Below are 19,193 nucleotides of genomic sequence, written 5' to 3' on the forward strand. Positions count from 1 at the left end.
GGAAACTGCACCCAGAATAAATACATCTAGTAAGCTAGAGGCAAAGATACCAACAAAAAGTTACAATCCAACCCAGAACAGGATGATATGGCTCAGTTAATGGAAGAAGGATAAACCTCAGGATGACATACAGGAATTGAGACAACTAATCATAGGTGTCCAAGCAAAGCTCCTTTTAGCCATCAAGGAGAAGGCTAAAGAGATTAAGGATATTAAGAGGATGATGGGTGAGCATAAGAAGAATTGAAAGCATATATAGGAAAATGGGAATGAAAAGCACAATAAATGAAATTAAAAATACACTGAGGGAGCAGATGCAGCTCCAGTGGCTGAGCGCCTGCTTCCTATGTATGAGGACCTGGACTCAATCCCTGGTACCTCCTAAAAAAATACACTAGAGGCATGTAACAGCAGATCTGAAGAGGCAGAGGAGAGAATGGGAGAGCTTTAAGACATGGCCTCCAAAAGCAAACATACAAAAAAACAGACGAAAAAAATAATGGCAAGAATTGAACAAGGTCTCAGGGAACTTACTGACAGCAAGAGACTTGCAAACATATGTGTCATGGTCATCCCTGAAAGAGAAGGGAAGAGGGGCTCTGGCAGTTTCATATTATTTATGAATTCCAAAAAGATAAATTGATTATATTTGTAAACTGGCCTTTTCCTCTGGGCATGATACTCTTTGTATTGAATTCAGAGGTTTCACTTTTACTTCATTAAATCAAGATTGGGGCTTTGATTTGACCACATCATTAGGACATGCAGGGTTGAGTCCCTGTCCCTTGGTGGGCTACAGAAAGACATCAAGAACACGGAAGTAGATACACAGTGAAAGACAGGGCAGAGGAGAGAGCCTTGTTTTGACACTGGGCCTTGGGGAGACATGAGACATTTGCCTGACGGTTTACAGCACACCTCGTGAAGAGAACAGAGCAGTTGAGATGCCCTGAGAGATGAGGCCTATGCCCGCCTACAGCTGTGATCAGAAGAAGCTGGGACCACAGAGCCTTAAGAGGAAGAGGAAGGCTGAACCCTCGCAGACATCGCCACCATCTTCTTCAACAATGGCAACAGACATTGGGTGCGAAAATACTTCTTATTACCTTGATTTGGACTCTTTAGGGCCTGAGACTGTAAACTTCTACCCCAAATAAATACCCTTTAAAAAGCCAACAGATTTCTGGTACTATGCATTGCGACTGACTTGACTGACTAATTCAGGGGCAGAAGGAATATTTGAAGAAATAATGGTAGAAAATTTCCCAACCCTATTAATGGACATAGGTATCTGTGTCAAGAAGCACAATGTACTCCCATCTGAATAAATCTGAATTCATCAACTCTGAGACACATAGTGTCAAATGTCAAAGACATGGGAAGCAGACTTGGCCCAATGAAACAGGGCTTCTTCCTACCACATGGGAGGTCTGCGGTTCAAACCCCAGGCCTCCTTGACCCGTGTGGAGCTGGCCCATGCGCAGTGCTGATGGGCGCGAGGAGTGCCGTGCCACGCAGGGGTGTCCCCCACATAGGGGAGCCCCACGCGCAAGGAGTGCACCCCGTAAGGAGAGACGCCCAGCGCGAAAAGAAAGTGCAGTCTGCCCAGGACTGGCGCCGCACACACGGAGAGCTGACACAGCAAGATGACGCAACAAAAAGAAACACAGATTCCCGGTGCTGCTGCTAAGGATAGAAGTGATCACAGAAGAACACACAGCAAATGGACACAGAGAGAAGACAACTGGAGGTGGGGAGTGGAAGGGGAGAGAAATAAATAAAAAATAAATATTAAAAAAAATGTCGAAGACAAAGAATTCTGAGAGCAGCAAGAGAAAATGATGCTTAACCCATAAGGAATACCCAATAAGGTTAAGTGCTGATTTCTCATCAGAAACCATGGAAACAAGAAGGCAGTGTTTCAATATATACAACAACATATGATATATTGAAGATACTGCTAGAGAAAACTGCCAGGCAAGTGTTGCAGCCCGGCTCCTGGAAGGCATGGGGTGGGATGGTGGCATGACCAAAGGGCACAGTACAGTGTCAGACACGAGCTTTATTCATTGGACTTACAGACCAGCGAGATTCTCTCTGGTGGCAGCGATCCAGAGGACGAAGATAGCGTTCCCCAAAGAGGTGGGAAAATGCGGGGCGATATAGAAGGTCTCAGAACAAAGGCATTTGATAACAGAGTTACTGCCAGGGTCACGTGAAGCACATAAATGGGGTCTGGGGATGTTCCTGAAGGAAGGAAATGTACAGTGGAGAAAACTACAGTCTACAGTACCATTTGTACATTGCTTCTTTGTGAGGTTTGTTACATTTTAACTAGTGTCCTGGGGCATGTGGCGGCTGTGATCTGTGGGCTAAGTCAGTTCCCAGGACCTACTGGACCCTCACAGTCCACCCGTAAGCAGCCGTTTGCATCATCCACAGGACACACGCTAGGTCCACCTTTCACAACAGTACAACACACAACAGAATACTAGAGTCTTCCACCAAAAGCTAGTAGACTTATAAAAACATGTTGCCAGGGCCAAGAAAGGGAGCTAAACCAGGTAGACGGGATTAACAGCTAATCTATCAATATGACTTATGTGCGCTTGTGTATGATTTAAAACTCGTGAGACATGAGATTATCAGGAATCTACACACAACACTGAGCATTGTTTAATGAGAAGGTCTTGCTTTAAAGTTGTTGATGGATAGTATTCTGCCTGCCAGCAAGGTGTCCCCATGCTGTCCAATCTGCAGGAGTTATGGTTTAAAGCAGATTGTGCTGGTTCAACAGTATACAAGCAACATTTTCATTAATAGACAATAAAGTACTAGGAAGGGGGTTTTACGGGGGATTTCCAATAACATGTTTTTCCCCTCCATATTTTTTTCCCCATACTTCACATAATATATTTATGTTTCCCATAATATATTTAGTTCGTAATAGCGCAATCAAAGTATATGTCCTTTTGTGTCTGGCTTGCTTCATTCAACATATTGTCCTCCAGGTTCATCCATATTGTCATGTTTCTTTTTTTTTAAAGATTTATTTTATTTATTTTTCTCCCCTTCCCCCTCTCCCCCCGCCCCAGTTGTCTGTTCTCTGTGTCTATTTGCTGCGTCTTTTTTGTCCGCTTTTGTTGTTGTCAGCAGCACGGGAATCTGTGTCTCTTTTTGTTGCGTCATCTTGCTGTATCAGCTCTCCGTGTGTGCGGTGCCATTCCTGGGCAGGCTGCACTTTCTTTCGTGCTGGGCGGCTCTCCTTACGGGGCGCATTCCTTGCACGTGGGGCTCCCCTACGTGGGGGACACCCTGCGTGGCACAGCACTCTTTGCGCGCATCAGCACTGCGCATGGGCCAGTTCCACAAGGGTCAAGGAGGCCCGGGGTTTGAACCGCGGACCTCCCATGTGGTAGACGGATGCCCTAACCACTGGGCCAAGTCTGATTTCCCATATTGTCATGTTTCATGACTTCATTTCTTACTGCTGTATAATATCCAATTATGTGTATACTCCACAATTTGTTTATCCATTTTCTGTTATGGACACCTGGGTTGTTCCTAACTTTTGGCTCTCGTGAAAAATGCTGCTATGAATATCAGTGTGCAGATGTCTATTCATGTCACTGCTCTCAGTACTCCTGGATATATACTGAGCAATGGTATTGCCAGGTATCATGGCATGTCTATATTCCATTCCCTTAGGAACTGCCAGTCTTCTACAGTGGCTGTACCATTCTACATTCCCACCAACAGTAAGTGTTCCTATTTCTCCACATTCTCTCCAACATTTACAGTTTTCTGACTTCTTAATAGCAGCCAGTCTAATAGGCATGAAATGGTATCTCATTGTAGCTTTGATTTGCATTTCTCTAGTCGCTAGTGATGTTGAACATTTTTTCATGTGTTTCTTTGCCATTTGTATTTCTTCTTTGGACAGTTTTCTTTTCAAGTCTTTTGTCCATTTTTTAATCAGATAGTTTGTCTTTTTATTGTTGAGTTGTATGGTCTTCTTATATATCATGGATATTAAACCTTATCAGATATGTGATTGCCAAATAGTTTCCCCCACTGAGTCGGCTGCCTTTTCACCCTTTCAGCAAAGTCCTGGGAGGTGCAAAAGTGTTTAATTTTGAGGCGATTCCATTTATCTATTTTTATCTTGTTGCTCACCCTTTGGGTGTAAGGTTTAAGAAACTACCTCCTACCATATGACCTTGAAGAAGTTTTCCTACATTTTCTCCTAGGAGTTTTATGGCTGTTGTTTTGAAGTTTAGGTATTTGACACATTTTGGGATAATGTCTGTATAAGGTGTGAGTAGGGGTCTTCTTTCTTGTGGCTGTGGCTATCCAGTTCTCCCCGCTCCATTTATTGAATAGACTGTTCTGGCCCAGGTGGGTGGGCTTAAGCCTTGTCAAAAACCCCTTGACTGTAGATGGGAGGGTCAATTTCTGAGTTCTTGATTCAGTTCCATTGATCAATCCGTCTGTCCTTATATCAGTACCATTCTGTTTTTACCACTAAGTAATAGCTAAGTAACATATTTTAAAGTCAGGAAGTGAGAGTCCTCCAACTTTGTTCTTTTCAAAGACATTTTTGGCATTTCAGGGCTCCTTACCCTTCCAAATAAATTTGATTATTGACTTTTCAATTTCTGTAAAAAAAATAAAAAGGCTGTTGGGATTTTTATTGGGATTGTGTTGAATCTTTGTATCAGTTTTGGTATAATTGACATATTAATGATATTTAGTCTTCCAATCCATGAACATGGAATATCCATCCATTTATTTAAGTCTTCTTTGGTTTCTTTTAGCAATGTTTTGTTGTTTCCTGAATACAGGTCCTTTATATCCTTGGTTAAGGTTATTCCTAAATGTTTAATTGTTTTAGTTGCTATTATAAATGCAATTTTTTTTTCTTGTTTCCTCCTCAGGTTTCACATGAGTAGTGTACAGAAACACTATTGGCTTTTGCATATTAATCTTGTGTCCTGCCACTTTGCTGATCTCCATTATTTCTAGTGGCTTTGTTGTAGATTTTCTGAGTTTTTTATGGTGTCATTAAAAACTAGTTTAGGTATAAGGAGAGTTCACAGAGGCACACATAGGGCCTCAGCTGTTTGCTGTTCTGATGGTTGCCTTTTTACCTTTACCTGTCAGCTTTCAGGGAACCAATCAGAGGCCTTTCTGTTTGGAGTTATCCAGGACTTCTTTGAGTCCAGGACTTTTAAACTGGGCCTTGTGACCAGGGACTTTGACAGGCCTTGGCTTGATCAGCCACCTTCTCTGTTTCCTATACTGACCCGCCTCAACTTCCCCTAAGAGAGTCTACGCCCTTATTCTTGAGGCGGAGCTGAAGGGTCCTGGTCATTTTACCTGCTTCCTGCTGGCCAAGGGCCGTCGTCCAGTCCCTGCCTGAGGGGGTGTGAAACGCTCTGGCTATTCCACTGAGGCTGGTGGGAGGTGGGCCCAGCACCATGCTTGGAACTGGATGAAATCCCCATACGACTATTATCTTGTTCTGGAAGCCCTGATTTTAGAAGAAATAAACTTAGAAAATGAATTAGGTTTACAAAGACTGTTAACATGTTCAATATTCTTCTGCATATGATCTAAAATAGAAGAGATTATTATATTCATGAAGTATATAGATACAGTACTTAATACTAATCAATACAAAAGTTCCTTTTTGAGCTGCAGTTAATAGAGCTAGCTTCAGGTTTGCAATACTATTCATGTCGTCTCTTCATGGAAGCAGGCCCTAATGCCAGTTGTGTTTAAGTTCTACTCACATTACTCTGGTAGTTATTGCTCCACTTGGTATGTCCTTCACACAGCCAGCACTTTTGGCCCCTGGAGGGAAGCTCCAGTGTCTTACTGGCCTGGAGCACTGCGCGTTTCGGCACTGTGAAACACAGCCAGGCTGGAGGCAATGTTATTGAGCCATTGCTGGCTGCCACAAGAGTCTGAAACAGCAACATAGTTTACATACATTTCAGGAGCCTGTCCAGAGATGTTGTAGATACTTTTATTGTTTTAAGTGTCATAGTGACTGACCTAGCCAATAACTCAAATGGTGAGGCAGCTTGCAGGGTACTACTGGAAGTCTCGTTTGAATGCACAAGAGAGTTTGACAATATTGAAGTATATCTGTTAATTTTTATACACTTTCTAAACATGTCCAATGCAGAGTATAACATATTAAATGAACTTAACTATTTTTAGTACTTTACTTTTTACTTTTACACCTTTACCATGATTACACTAATAAACAGATATTTTATTTTAGGCAAAACCTACTTTATTATTTTATGAAAACCTAAAATTCCCAATAGAATCAAGATTATTTTCCCCTACCATCATCTTAATATGCAGATTGAGGTGGTCTCTGACAGTTTTCTCTGGTATGAAGTTACTTTTTGTTATCAATAATATCAGTTTAGGTTTCTAATTAATAATGGCTACTAGGAATTAGCCATTTAAATATTTCAGTTTAGAAAATACTTTTGCAAACTTCCTATAACTGTGTTACTTTTACCCTTGGCAATTAGCAACCAATGAAATTTACTTTTATCCATTTGAGTTTTGTCTTACATTCCACATTCTTTTCTGTGAAAACTTGTCATTTCACTTTAGGATAGATCTATATTTTATTAAACAAGAACTTAAACAATTTTAATTATCTTAAAGATTTAATATTGTAATGTTACTTTATTTTACTAGTATGAGATTACACTCACGCCAAATAAAATTGGAACAATTATAGTTCATGAAAGAAATACTTTTTTAAAAATAAAATTCTAAAATTGTGAATAACATTAAAAGCATCCTGACTGCCAGATTCTAGAATATATAATTGTTCAATTTGTTTTAATCAAAATTTAGAAAAGGTCTTTCCATAGTTTTCAAGGACTTTTTCTTTACATTCTGATAGTTGGTAATTGGATTAATTACTCTCATTTTAAGGCTGTTAAAAGGTTTAAACTGGGAAATACAGGACAAACTATGATTTTAAATTACCTGACCTACATTGCCCTACTTTGTTACAACTAGCCCTTTCTGCATTCTTCCTTTCTCCTCATCTGAGGAGGAATCTATAGGGACCCATGCCTTAGGGTTCCATCTGGAGGTAGTTAAATCCTCCAGACCTGGACTTGAGGCAGTCTGCAGCCCCTAGCCCAAGCATATCTACAAGCCAGGGTTTCTAACTGACCATCAACTCAGCTCAGGTGACCAGTTAAAGAATCTTTCATCTCTGCCTGTGCCAGGTGCATGCCCTTTTCTAACTTTAATTCTCCTTCTAAGCGGTGCACAGAGGCCTCTGTACTGCTCAGCCTCAGTAGCTACCTGCAAGGCTCCTAACAGGGGCCATGCTACAGCTGCCACTAGCTGGTGGCCCCTTTTTTTCTTATTTAAGTGCAGCTGTTCTGCTCCCTACCATAGAACAGCCATTATACCTGCTGGAGTTTTCTGTGCATCCCCTTACTCTCTCGGCAGTCCCCACTCATCCTGGAGGGCAGCCACCCCTCCCCACATGGATGTTATAGGCCAACCTTGGATTTCCCCCCTGGATTCTCTCTTCTAGGAGCTTATGCCTGCTCCTACCTGATGTCTCACCAATTGCTGCAACCCAGCTTCTGGAGGGTACAGGTCAGGGCGGTATGACCGAAGGACAAATTCAGTACAGCGTGGGGCATGGGGTGCGTTTATTGGGACTTACGCACGGGAGAGCTTCTTTCTGATGGCAGTGATCCAGAAGATGAAGATAGCGCTCCACAAAGAGGTGGGGAAATGAGGGTCTCAGAACAAAGACATTTCATAACACAGTTTCTGCTAGGGTCACATGAAGTACATAATTGGGGTGTAGTGATGTTACTGAAGGAAGGAACTGTACAGCCTGGAGAAAATTACAGCCTACAGTACCATCTGTACATTGTTTCTTTGTGAGGTTTGTTACATTTTAACTCGTGTCCTGGGATATGCATGTGGCGGCATACTGCAGTCTGAGTTTCCCTTAGGGAAGGGGAGCCGGGCCCCAGGACCCACTGGACCCCCCACACCAAGAATCTTATATCTGGCAAAATTGTCTTTCAAAATGAGGGCAAGTTCAGAATATTCACAGATAAACAGAAATAGAGAGTTTGTGATGAAAAGACCAGCTTTTTGGGAAATACTAAAGCAAATGCTGCAGACTGAAACGACAGGAGAGAGAGGTTTGAAGAGAGTTGAGAAATAAAGATTATATCAGTAAAAGTAACTAAAAGTATAAAAAGAGTGGTGAAAATAAAATATGACAGATAAAACCCAAAGGTCAATATAGGTGAAATAAGAACTGCCTTTACAGTAATAACATTGAACATTAATAGATTAAACTTCCCAATCAAAAGACTCAGACTGGTGGAATGGATAAGAAAATGAGCTGTCTATATGCTGTCTAAAAGAGACTCACCTTAGACCCAAGGTTAGCAATATATTGAAAGTAAAAGACTGGGAAAACATATTCCATGTATGCAGTAACCAAAACCAAAACAGAAAAACAGTTGGAGTAGCTATATTTATATTGGATGAAAGAGACTTTAAAAGCAAAACTGTTATTAGAGACAAGGAAGGACACTATATATTAATAAAAGGGGCATTTCAACAGGAAGAAATAACAATCATAAATGTATATGCACCTAACCAGGATGCCCCAAGATACATGAGGCAAACACTGGCTAAGCTTAAAGGAGAAATAGATGTCCCTACAATAATAGCTGGAGACTTCAATACACCACTCTCAACATTGGCTAGAACATCTGGGCAGAGGATCAATGAAGAAATGAGAGCTTGAATAATATGACAAATGGGCTAAACCTAATAGAAATATGCAGAACACTGCACCTCAAAACAGCAGGATATATCAAGTGCTCATGGATCTTTCTCCAGGATAGATCATATGTTGGGTCACAAAGAAGATCTTAATAAATTCAACAGGATTGAAATTATACAAAGCACTTTCTCTAATCATAATGGAATAAAGTTGGAAATCAACAAGAGGCAGAAAATGGGAAAATTCATGAATATATGGAGATTACGCAACACTCTCTTAAATAATCAGTGGGTCACAGAAGAAATTGCAAGAGAAATTAATAAATATCTTGAGATGAATGAATATGAGAACACACCATATTAAAACCTATGGGGCATAGCAAAGGCAATGCTGAGAGGAAAATTTATAGCCCTCAATGCTTACATTAAAAAAGAAGAGCTAAAGTCAATGACCTAACTACACAGCTGGAGGAACTAGAAAAAGAACAACAAACTATTCCCAAAGCAAGTAGAAGCAATGAAATAACAATGATCAGAGCAGAAATAAATGAAATTGAGAATAAAAAATAACAGAATTAACAAAACCAAAAGTTGGTTCTTCAAGATTAACAACTCAACAAACCCTTAGCTAGACTGACAAAGAAAAAAAGAGAAGATGCAAATAAATAAAAAAATGAAAACACGAAATTTTCTACTGACCCTACAAAAATAAAAAAGATCATAAGAGGATGCTATGAACAACAGTACACCAACAAACTAAACAATATAGATGAAATGGAAAAATTCCTAGGAATGTACAAACAACCTACATTGACCCTAGAAGAAATAGAAGACCTCAATAAACTATCACAAGTAAAGAGATTGAAACAATCCTCAAACAACAACCTAAAATGAAAAGCTCAGGAGGACCAGATGGTTTCACAGGTGAGTTCTACTAAGCAAAGAAGATTTAATACCAATCTTACTTAAGCTCTTCCAAAAAAATGAACAAGAAAGAATGCTACCAAACTCATTCCATGAAACCAATATCACCCTAATATCAAAGCCAGTCCCATTTCTCTAATGAATATATATGTATGCAAAAATCCTCAAAAAATACTTGCTAATCAAATCCAACAACACATTAAAAGAATTATTCATCATGACCAAGTGGGTTTACTCCAGGCATGCAAGGCTGGTTCAACACAAGAATATCAATCAGTGTAATACACCACATTAATAAATCAAAGAAAAACCCACATGATCCTATGGATTGATGTAGAAAAGGCATTTGACAAAATACAGTACCCTTTCTTGATAAAAATACTACAAAATATAGGAATAGAAAGAAACTTTCTCAACATGATAAAGGCCATATATGGAAACCCCACAGCTAAAATTGTACTCAATGGTGAAAGACTGAAATCTTTCCTGTTGAGATCAGGGACAAGACAAGGATGTCCCCTGTCACCACTGTTGTTCAATATAGTGTTAGAGTTTCTAGCTAGAGCAATCAGACAAGAAAAAGAAATAAAAGGCATCCAAATCAGAAGAGAGGAAGTAAAACTTTTGCTATTCACAGATGATATATGATCCTATACTTAGAAAGTCCTAAAAAAAATCTACAGTAAAACTGCTAGAGCTAATAACAATTTCAGTAGAGTGTCAGGATACAAGATCAATATGCAAAAATCAGTGGTGTTTCTATACACTAGTAATGTGCAATCTGAGGCGGAAGTCAGGAAAAAATTCCATTTATAATACAAATAAAAGAATCAACTATTTAGGAATAAACTTAACCAAGGATGTAAAGCACTTGTATTCATAAAACTACAATTCATTGCTAAAAGAAATTTTAAAAAGACCTAAATAATTGGAAGAACATTCCATGCTCATGGATGGGAAGATTAAATATTAAGATGTCAATTCTACCCAAATTGATACATAGGTTCAATGCAATCCTGATAAAAATTCCACAAGCATTTTTAAACAAATGGAAAACACAATCATCAAATTTGGTTGGAAGGCTAAGGAGCCCCAAATGGCCAGAAACATCTTAAAAAGCAAAGTTGGAGGACTTCCACTTCCAGACTTTAAATCATATCACCTAACTAAAGTGGTAAAAACAGCACGGTACTGGCATAAAGATGGATACGTAGACCAACAGAACCAAATAGATGGTTCCAAAACAGACCCTGACACCTATGATCAAGTGAGTCTTGACACGCCCATCAACCCCACACAGCTGGGTAAGAACAGTGTATTGAACAAACGGTGCCGGGAGAACTGGGCAGCCATGCCCAAAGAGAGCAGCATCCCTAGCTCACACCTTATCCAAAAACTAACTAAAAGTAGATCAAAGACTGAAATAGAAAAGCTAGAACCTTAAAGCTCCTAGAAGAAAAGACAGGAAAACATCTCTAACAACTGGTGATGGGTATTGTATTCTTAAACCTTACACAAAATGCATGAGCAGTGAAAGAAAACATAGATAAATGGGACTTCCATTTATCTTTTTTTTTTTTTAGGCAGAATCTTTTTTTTTAAAAGATTTATTTATTTACTTCTCTCCCCTAACCGCCGCCCCCCACCCCGGTTGTCTGCTCTCTGTGTCCATTCGCTCTGTGTTCTTCTGTGATCGCTTCTATCCTTATCAGTGGCACCGGGACTCTGTGTTTCTTTTTTGTTGCGTCATCTTTCCGTGTGTGCAGTGCCATTCCTGGGCAGGCTGCACTTTCTTTCGTGCTGGGCGGCTCTCCTTAAGGGGCGCACTCCTTGCGTGTGGGCTCCCCTATGTGGGGGACACCCCTGCGTGGCAGGGCACTCCTTGCGCGCATCAGCACTGCGCGTGGGCCAGCTCCACACGGGTCAAGGAGGCCCGGGGTTTGAACCGTGGACCTCCCATGTGGTAGGCAGACGCCCTATCCATTGGGCCAAGTCCGCTTCCTGATTTATCTTAAACACTTTTTTGATTCAAAGGACTTCATCAAAGAAGGTGAAAGACAGCCCTCTCAATGGAAGAAAAATATTTGGGAAGCACATATCCAATAAGGGTTTCATTTTCATTCTATGAGAGATTGTACAACTCGACAATAAAGGAGCAAGCACTCCAGTTAAAAATGGACAAAAGACTTAAATAAGCATTTCTCCAAAGAGGAAATACAAATGGCCAAAAAGCACATAAGAAAATGTTCTACATCATTAGCTCTTTGGGAAATGCAAATCAAAATGACAATGAGTTATCACCTCACACTACATAGAATGGCCATTATTAAAAGAACAGAAGGGAAGTGGATGTGGCTCAAGCAATTGGGCTCCCATCTACCATATGGGAGGCCCAGGGTTCAATTCCTGGGGTCTCCTGGTAAAGGCAAGCTGGCCCGTGCAGCAAGTGGCCTGAGCGGAGTGATGGCCCACAGTGGCACAGCAAGATGACACAAGGAAAGAGACACAGAGGAGAGACATTAAGAGACGCAGCAGACCAGGGAGCTGAGGTGGCGCAAGAGATTGAGCACCTCTCTCCCACTCTGGAAGGTCCCAGGATCAGTTCCCAGTGCCGCCTAAAGAGAAGACAAGCAGACACAGAAGAACACACAGCAAATGGACACAGAGAGCAGCCAATGAGGGAGGGTGGGAAATAAATAAATCTTTAAAATAAAATAACAGAAAACAATAATTGCTGGAGAGGATGTGGAGAAATAGGAACACTCCTTCACTGTTGGTGGGAGTGTAAATGGTGCAGCCTCTGTGGAAGTCAGTTTGGCAATCCAAGAAGCTAAATTTAGAACTTCCAAATGATCCAGCAGTTCTTCAACTAGGAATATTTCCAGAAGGACTGAAAACTGTGACATGAACAGACATCTACACACCAATGTTCATAGCGGCGTTATTCACAATTCCCAAGAGATGGAAACAACCCAAGTGTCCACCAACCAGTGACTGGTTAAACAAAATGTGGCACATACACACAGATGGAATACTATGCTGCAGTAAGAAGAAATGAAATTGGGACACATATAATAAGATGAATGAATCTTGAAGGCATTATGCTAAGTGAAATAAGCCAGACACAAAAAAAACAAATATTGCATAGTCTCACTAACATAAACTAAATACGAAGAATAAACACGTGGAGTTTAAACCTAGGGTATAGGTTATTAGGAGATAAGAGGAGGGCTGTGAAGGACTGCTGATGCTTAATGTACATAGACGTTTTAATTAGAATGGCTGTAAATGTGTGGAAATGGATAGAGTTGATGGTTACACATGATAGTGAGTAGCAGTTGGTTTATAAATGGGATTGTGGTTGAAAGGGGTATTTTGGGATGTAAACGTTAATTGAACAAAAGCTAGAGAATAATCTAGGGACTGAATAGCACAATGAAGCCAGAGGCGGATGAGGATTTTGATTAATAGTACAAGTGCGGGAAACAGGTGTGGTTCAGCCAGTTGGGCTCATGTCTACCATATAGGCGCTGGGCATCCAGGGTTCAATGCCCGGGGCCTCCTGGTGAGGGCGAGCTGGTCCACACAGAGTGCCGGCCCACGCTGGAACGTGCTCCGCACAGGAGTGCCCCCTGCATGGGAAAGCTGCCCCACGCAGGAGTGCTGGCCGATGCTGAGAGCAGGCACAGCAAGATGACACAACGAGAGACACAGAGGGGAGAAAATAAGAAGACGTAGCAGAACAGGGAGTCGAGGTGGTGCAAGAGAGTAATCACCTCTCTCCCACTCCGAAAGGTCCCAGGATCAGTTCCCAGAGCCCCCTAATGAGAAGACAAGCAGACACAGAAGAACACATTGTGAATGGACACAGAGAGCAGACAATGGGGGGAGCAGGGGGGGGGGGGCAGGGGGCAGAAAGAGATAAAATAAATTAAAAAAAAATGGTACAAATGCAAGACTGTCCTGTGAACTAGAAAAGATGTACGTCATTAATGCAGGGTGGTAGGATGTGACAAGGTATGGGAAAAATACAATTGTTTAATATTCTTGCATCAATGCCAAAGATGTACTATGTAATAATAGGTGGGTATGGAAAACTGTGCTAAATGTACACCTTGGACCATAGTTAGTGGTAATAGTCTGATGATATTATCTCATAATTGGTTACAAATATCCCACAACAGTGTGGTGTGTTGGTGAAGGGGTATTGTATGGGAATTCTACACATGTGCATGATTGTTTAAGTTTACAACTTCTGTAATAAAAATATATTTTACAAAATGTTAATAGTAAAAAAAAATAGCAACAGATCCAAAAATTGGTTCTTTGAAAAGACCAATAAAATTGACAAAACATTAGCTAGACTGATGAAGGAAAATAAAAGAGAGAGGATACAAATAACTAAAATCAGAAATAAAAAGGGGACTATTACTACCACTGCCACAGAAATACAAAAGGACTTTTAGAGAATACTTTGAATAAATGTGTGCCCAAAATTAGTTAACCTAGATGAAACAGACAAAGTTCTAGAAACATACAACCAGGAAAAAGTAGATCTGAACAAACCAGTAACTAGTACAGACACTGAATCAGTCATCTAATTCCCAACAAAGTCAAGTCCAGGAACAGAGCGCTCCACAGGGAATTCTACCAAACCGTCCAAGAAAACTGAGCTCCAATTCTGCGCAAACTCTTCCAAAAATTGAAGCGGAGGGAACACTCCTTAATTCATTCTATGAGGCCAACATCACCCTCATACCCAAGCCAGAGAAAGATCCCACACAAAGAGAAAACAACAGACGAATATTCTTATGAATGTAGACGCAAAAACCCTCAACAAAACACTAGGAAACAGAATCCAAGTGCGTATTAAAAGAATTGTATACCATGATCAAGTGGGATTTATTCCAGTTATACAAGGATGGTTCAACATAGGAAAATCAATTAATTATGAGAACTAAGGGGAAAAAAATCCACATGATCATCTTGATGCGGAAAAGGCATTTGAGGAAATCCAGCGCCCCATCTTGATTTTACACTTAGAGAACTAGGAACGGAAGGAAACTTCCTCAGCACGATAAAGGGCGTGTGTGAAAAGCCCACAGCGACGTCCTCCCCAACGGTGGAAGACTGGAAACCTTCCCTCTGAGGTCAGGAGCAAGACAAGACGCCGCTGTCGCCACGGTTACTCTACAGCGTGCTGCAAGTTGTCGCAGTGCGTCAGGCAGGAAGAAGGAATGAGGTGTCCAAATTGTGAGGAAGTGCAGCTCCGTCAATCTGCAGGTGATACGACCCTATCGTCTCAGTCTACAAAAGGGCTGCAGATGCCAAGGACCAAAAGTGGGTTGGCTCTTCCATTGGGGGTTTTATTTAGGGTCAAACCTTCCAGCTCCGAGGCCGGGAAGTGCCCAGATGGAGGCTCCCGCCGCGGTGCTCTCTCCCTGTGGGCAGCTACTTGTAATCCCAGGGTGCCGCCAGGGCCACACGAGACGCCGCTGACCTCTGTGAGGTCCCGCCTTGCCTCCCTGCCTGGGCCCCACCGTCTCCCGAAGCTCAGCCGTGGGCCGCCAGGCGCCGGGCTGTCTCTTGGGCCTTGAGCCGCCCCGGGGCCCAGCCTCATGGGGCCTCGAGCTCGCGGGGCTGCTGCGGCCACCCGTGCCCCTTATATAAAGCCAGCGGGGGGCGGGGGCGCCAGCCACAGGCCCACCCGCAGCTGAGCAGAGGGAGGGAAGCCCCCAGCGCCTCAGAGCCGGGGCCCGGGGGCGCGAGCCACAGGCCCACACGGTTCACAGCTGGGCTGGGAGGAGAGGAGCCCGAGACGGCGGAGGCGGCCTGGGAAGAGGCGGCCCTGGGCCTGCCTGCCCCCACCTGAGCGCAGCCTCGGCGGGTGGGTGGGGGGGGGGGGGGGAGGCAGCCAGCCTGCTTCAACACGTGGCCGCTGACGCTGCGAGAAAGCACCGCTTAGGGGACCGCCACCTGGACATTTCACGGCCTCGCAACCGTGAGCTGTTACCCCAAGTAGATCTCTTCCATAAAAGCCAACCCATTTCTGGTACTTTGCATTAGTAGCCCTTTGGCAAACTAAAATATAAAGGAATAAATCCAACCAACCATGTAAAGAACTTGAGCCCAGAATACTGCAAAATACTGCTGAAAGAAATCAAAGACTAAGTCAATGGGAGAACGTTCTGTATACGTGAATTGGGAGATTAAATATTGTCAAGACGTCAGTTCTACCCAAAGGTAGTTACAGATTCAACACAATCCCATCGAAATGCCAAAAGCCTTCTGCAGAAAGGAAAAGCTAATCATCAAGTTTATGTGGGCTTTTTCCTTGCTGCCGCAGAGATGTGCGGAAGTGGGGGCGTGGGGGTTTCAAGATTCAGCTCCACCGGTGACCCCCGCCTTGGGCCGGGCAGGCGTTGCTGCTGGAGGTGGAGTGGACGTAAACACGCATTCCAAGAGGCGCCCAAAACCGCCCTCAGGGAAGCAGACGTGGCTCAACTGACAAGAGCGTCCGCCTACCACATGGGAGGTCGGCGGTTCAAGCCCCGGGCCTCCTTGGCCCGTGTGCAGCTGGCCCATGCGCAGTGCTGATGCACGCAAGGAGTGCCCTGCCACGCAGGGGTGTCCCCCGTGTAGGGGAGCCCCATGCGCAAGGAGTGCACCCCGTAAGGAGAGCCGCCCAGCGCGAAAGAAAGCGCAGCCTGCCCAGGAATGGCACCGCACACACGGAGAGCTGACACAGCAAGATGACGCAACAAAAAGAAACACAGATTCCCGTGCTGCTGACAACAACAGAAGTGGACAAAGAACACACAGCAAATGGACACAGAACAGACAACTGGGGTGGGGGGGAAGGGGAGAGAAATAAATAAAAAATAAATACAAAAAACCCCACAGAAACCCTGCCCTCGTCCTTGATGGCCTAGCACATGGGATCCCCGGAGCCCCCAAGGCCTTGGGCCAGCGCCGAGCCCGTCCTGGTGGCCTGCACCCACCTGAGATGAGCCCATGCCCGTCCGAGGCGGAGGACCTCTGCGCCGCGCGCCAGGTCAGCCTAGTTAAGGCGGACGACGGCAAGGAACTAGGCGGGGGGGCCGGTCTCTGTGGCCCGGACAGAGGGGAGCACATAAACCGCTCAGGGCAGCTGTGCGGCCGCTGAGGACTACGGCCAAGACTCTCAGGCCAAGGACGTCATCAGAGAGTGTTTCAAATGCAGGAAATGAGCAAATAAAAAACTCTGTTCTGAGAACAAGCAAAAAATTTATATGGAAGATGGTCAAGCCATCTTGAAAAATAAGAAGGAAGTTGGAGGACTCAGGCTTCCCAGTTTTAACAGTTACTACAAAGCCACAGTAGCCAAAACAGCATGGTCCTGGCACAAGGACAGACGTACAGGCCAACGGAATGGACTTGAGAGCTCAGAAATCAGTTCCTTACATTTATGCCCAACTGATTTTTTTTTCTTTCTTTCTTTTTTTAATATTATATTCAAAAAATATGAGGTCCCCATATACCCCCCACCCCCCTCACCCCACTCAACTGATTTTTGACAAGGCGGCTAAGACCTCCCAATTTGGAAACAACAGCCTCTTCAACAAATGGTGCTGGGAAAACTGGATCCACATTCACAAAAGAATGAAGTAGGACCCCTACTCAGGCCACATACAAAAATCACTTAAAAATGGATGAAAGGCCTAAATATAAGAACTAGAAGTATAAAGCTCTGAGCAGAAAACAGAGGGAGGGATCCTGAGGATCTTATGTCTGGCAATAGTTTCTTATGCTTTATACCCAAAGCTCAAGCCAAAAAAGAAAAAACAGATACATGGAACTTCATCAAAATTTAAACTTTGGTGTACAAAAGGATTTTATCATGAAAGTAAAACAACAATCGACCCAATGGAGAAAATATTTAGGAATCACATATCCAATAAGAGTTTACTATCCCATATAAATAAGTCTTACAACTCAACCACAAAAGGACAAAAATCCAGTTTAAAAATGGGCCAAAGACTGGAATAGATAGTTCTCCAAAGAAGACATAAAAAAGCACATTAGGGAAGTGGACTTGGCCCAGTGGTTAGGGCGTCCATCTACCACATGGGAGGTCCGCGGTTCAAACCCCGGGCCTCCTTGACCCGTATGGAGCTGGCCCATGCGCAGTGCTGATGCACGCAAGGAGTGCCCTCCCATGCAGGGGTGTCTCCGTGTAGGGGAGCCCCACGCGCAAGGAGTGCGCCCCATAAGGAGAGCCGCCCCACAGCGAAGAAATTGCAGCCTGCCCAGGAATGGCGCCGCACATATGGAGAGCTGACACAGCAAGATGACGCAACAGAAAGAAACACAGATTCCCGTGCCGCTGACAACAGAAGCGGACAAAGAAGAACACACAGCAAATTGACACAGAGAACAGACAACTGGGGGTGGAGGGAAGGGGAGAGAAAATTTAAAAAAAAAAAGCACATTAAAGATGGTCAAAATCATTAGCAAGCAGGGAAACACAAAACCACAATGAATACCATGTCATACCAACTATCATGGTTGTTATAAAAAAATGGAAAATTAAACGTGCTGTTGATGGGACTGTAAAATGGTACAGCCACTATGGAAGGGAGTTTGGCAGTCCCGCATAAAGTTAAGTATAGAATTATTACCCACTACAAGGTATATACCCCAAACAATTGAAAGCAGAGGCTTAAGCAGACATCTGCACCCTGACGTTCATAGCAGCATTATTCACAATTGCCAAAAGATGGAAGCCACACACAGCCCATCAATTGCAGAATGTATAAACAAAACCAAAACGTGGTCTATACATACAGTGGAATACTGTTCAGCTGAAAAGTGAGTGAAGTTCTGGTACATGCTATAATTTGGATGAACCTTGAAGACATATTGAGTGAAATAAGCCAGACACAAAAGGACAAATATTGTATGCGCCCTCTGGTTATTATGAAATAGTTGGAATAAGCAAACTCTTAGAGTCAGAAGCTAGAATGTAGTTTACCAGGGAACCGGGGCAGGACAGGGAGTGAGGGGTTAATGCTTAAATTGTACAGAGTTTCTGTTTGGGATGATGGAAAAGTTTTGGTAATGGTTGGTGGTGATGGCAGCAGAACATTGTGATTGTAATCAATAGTGCTGAATTATATATTTGAATGTGGTTAAAAAGGGGAATTTTAGGTTGTATGTATTTACTATAATAGAATAAAAAACTGTTAAAAAACCCATGGAACTACACTACACAAACATTGAACCCTAAGTTAAACCATGGACTATAGTTAATGGTACAATGATGAAAATGTGCTTTCATCAATTTTAACAAAAGTTCCACACCAATGCAATGTGTTAATAATAGGGTAGTATATTATTCGTATATTATTATATTATTAGTATAATAATAGGGTAGTAAAATATAGGAATCCTGTATTTTATGCACAATTGTTCTGTAA

This window comes from Dasypus novemcinctus, chromosome 7 (genome assembly GCF_030445035.2).
Source record: "Dasypus novemcinctus isolate mDasNov1 chromosome 7, mDasNov1.1.hap2, whole genome shotgun sequence".
NCBI lineage: Eukaryota > Metazoa > Chordata > Mammalia > Cingulata > Dasypodidae > Dasypus > Dasypus novemcinctus.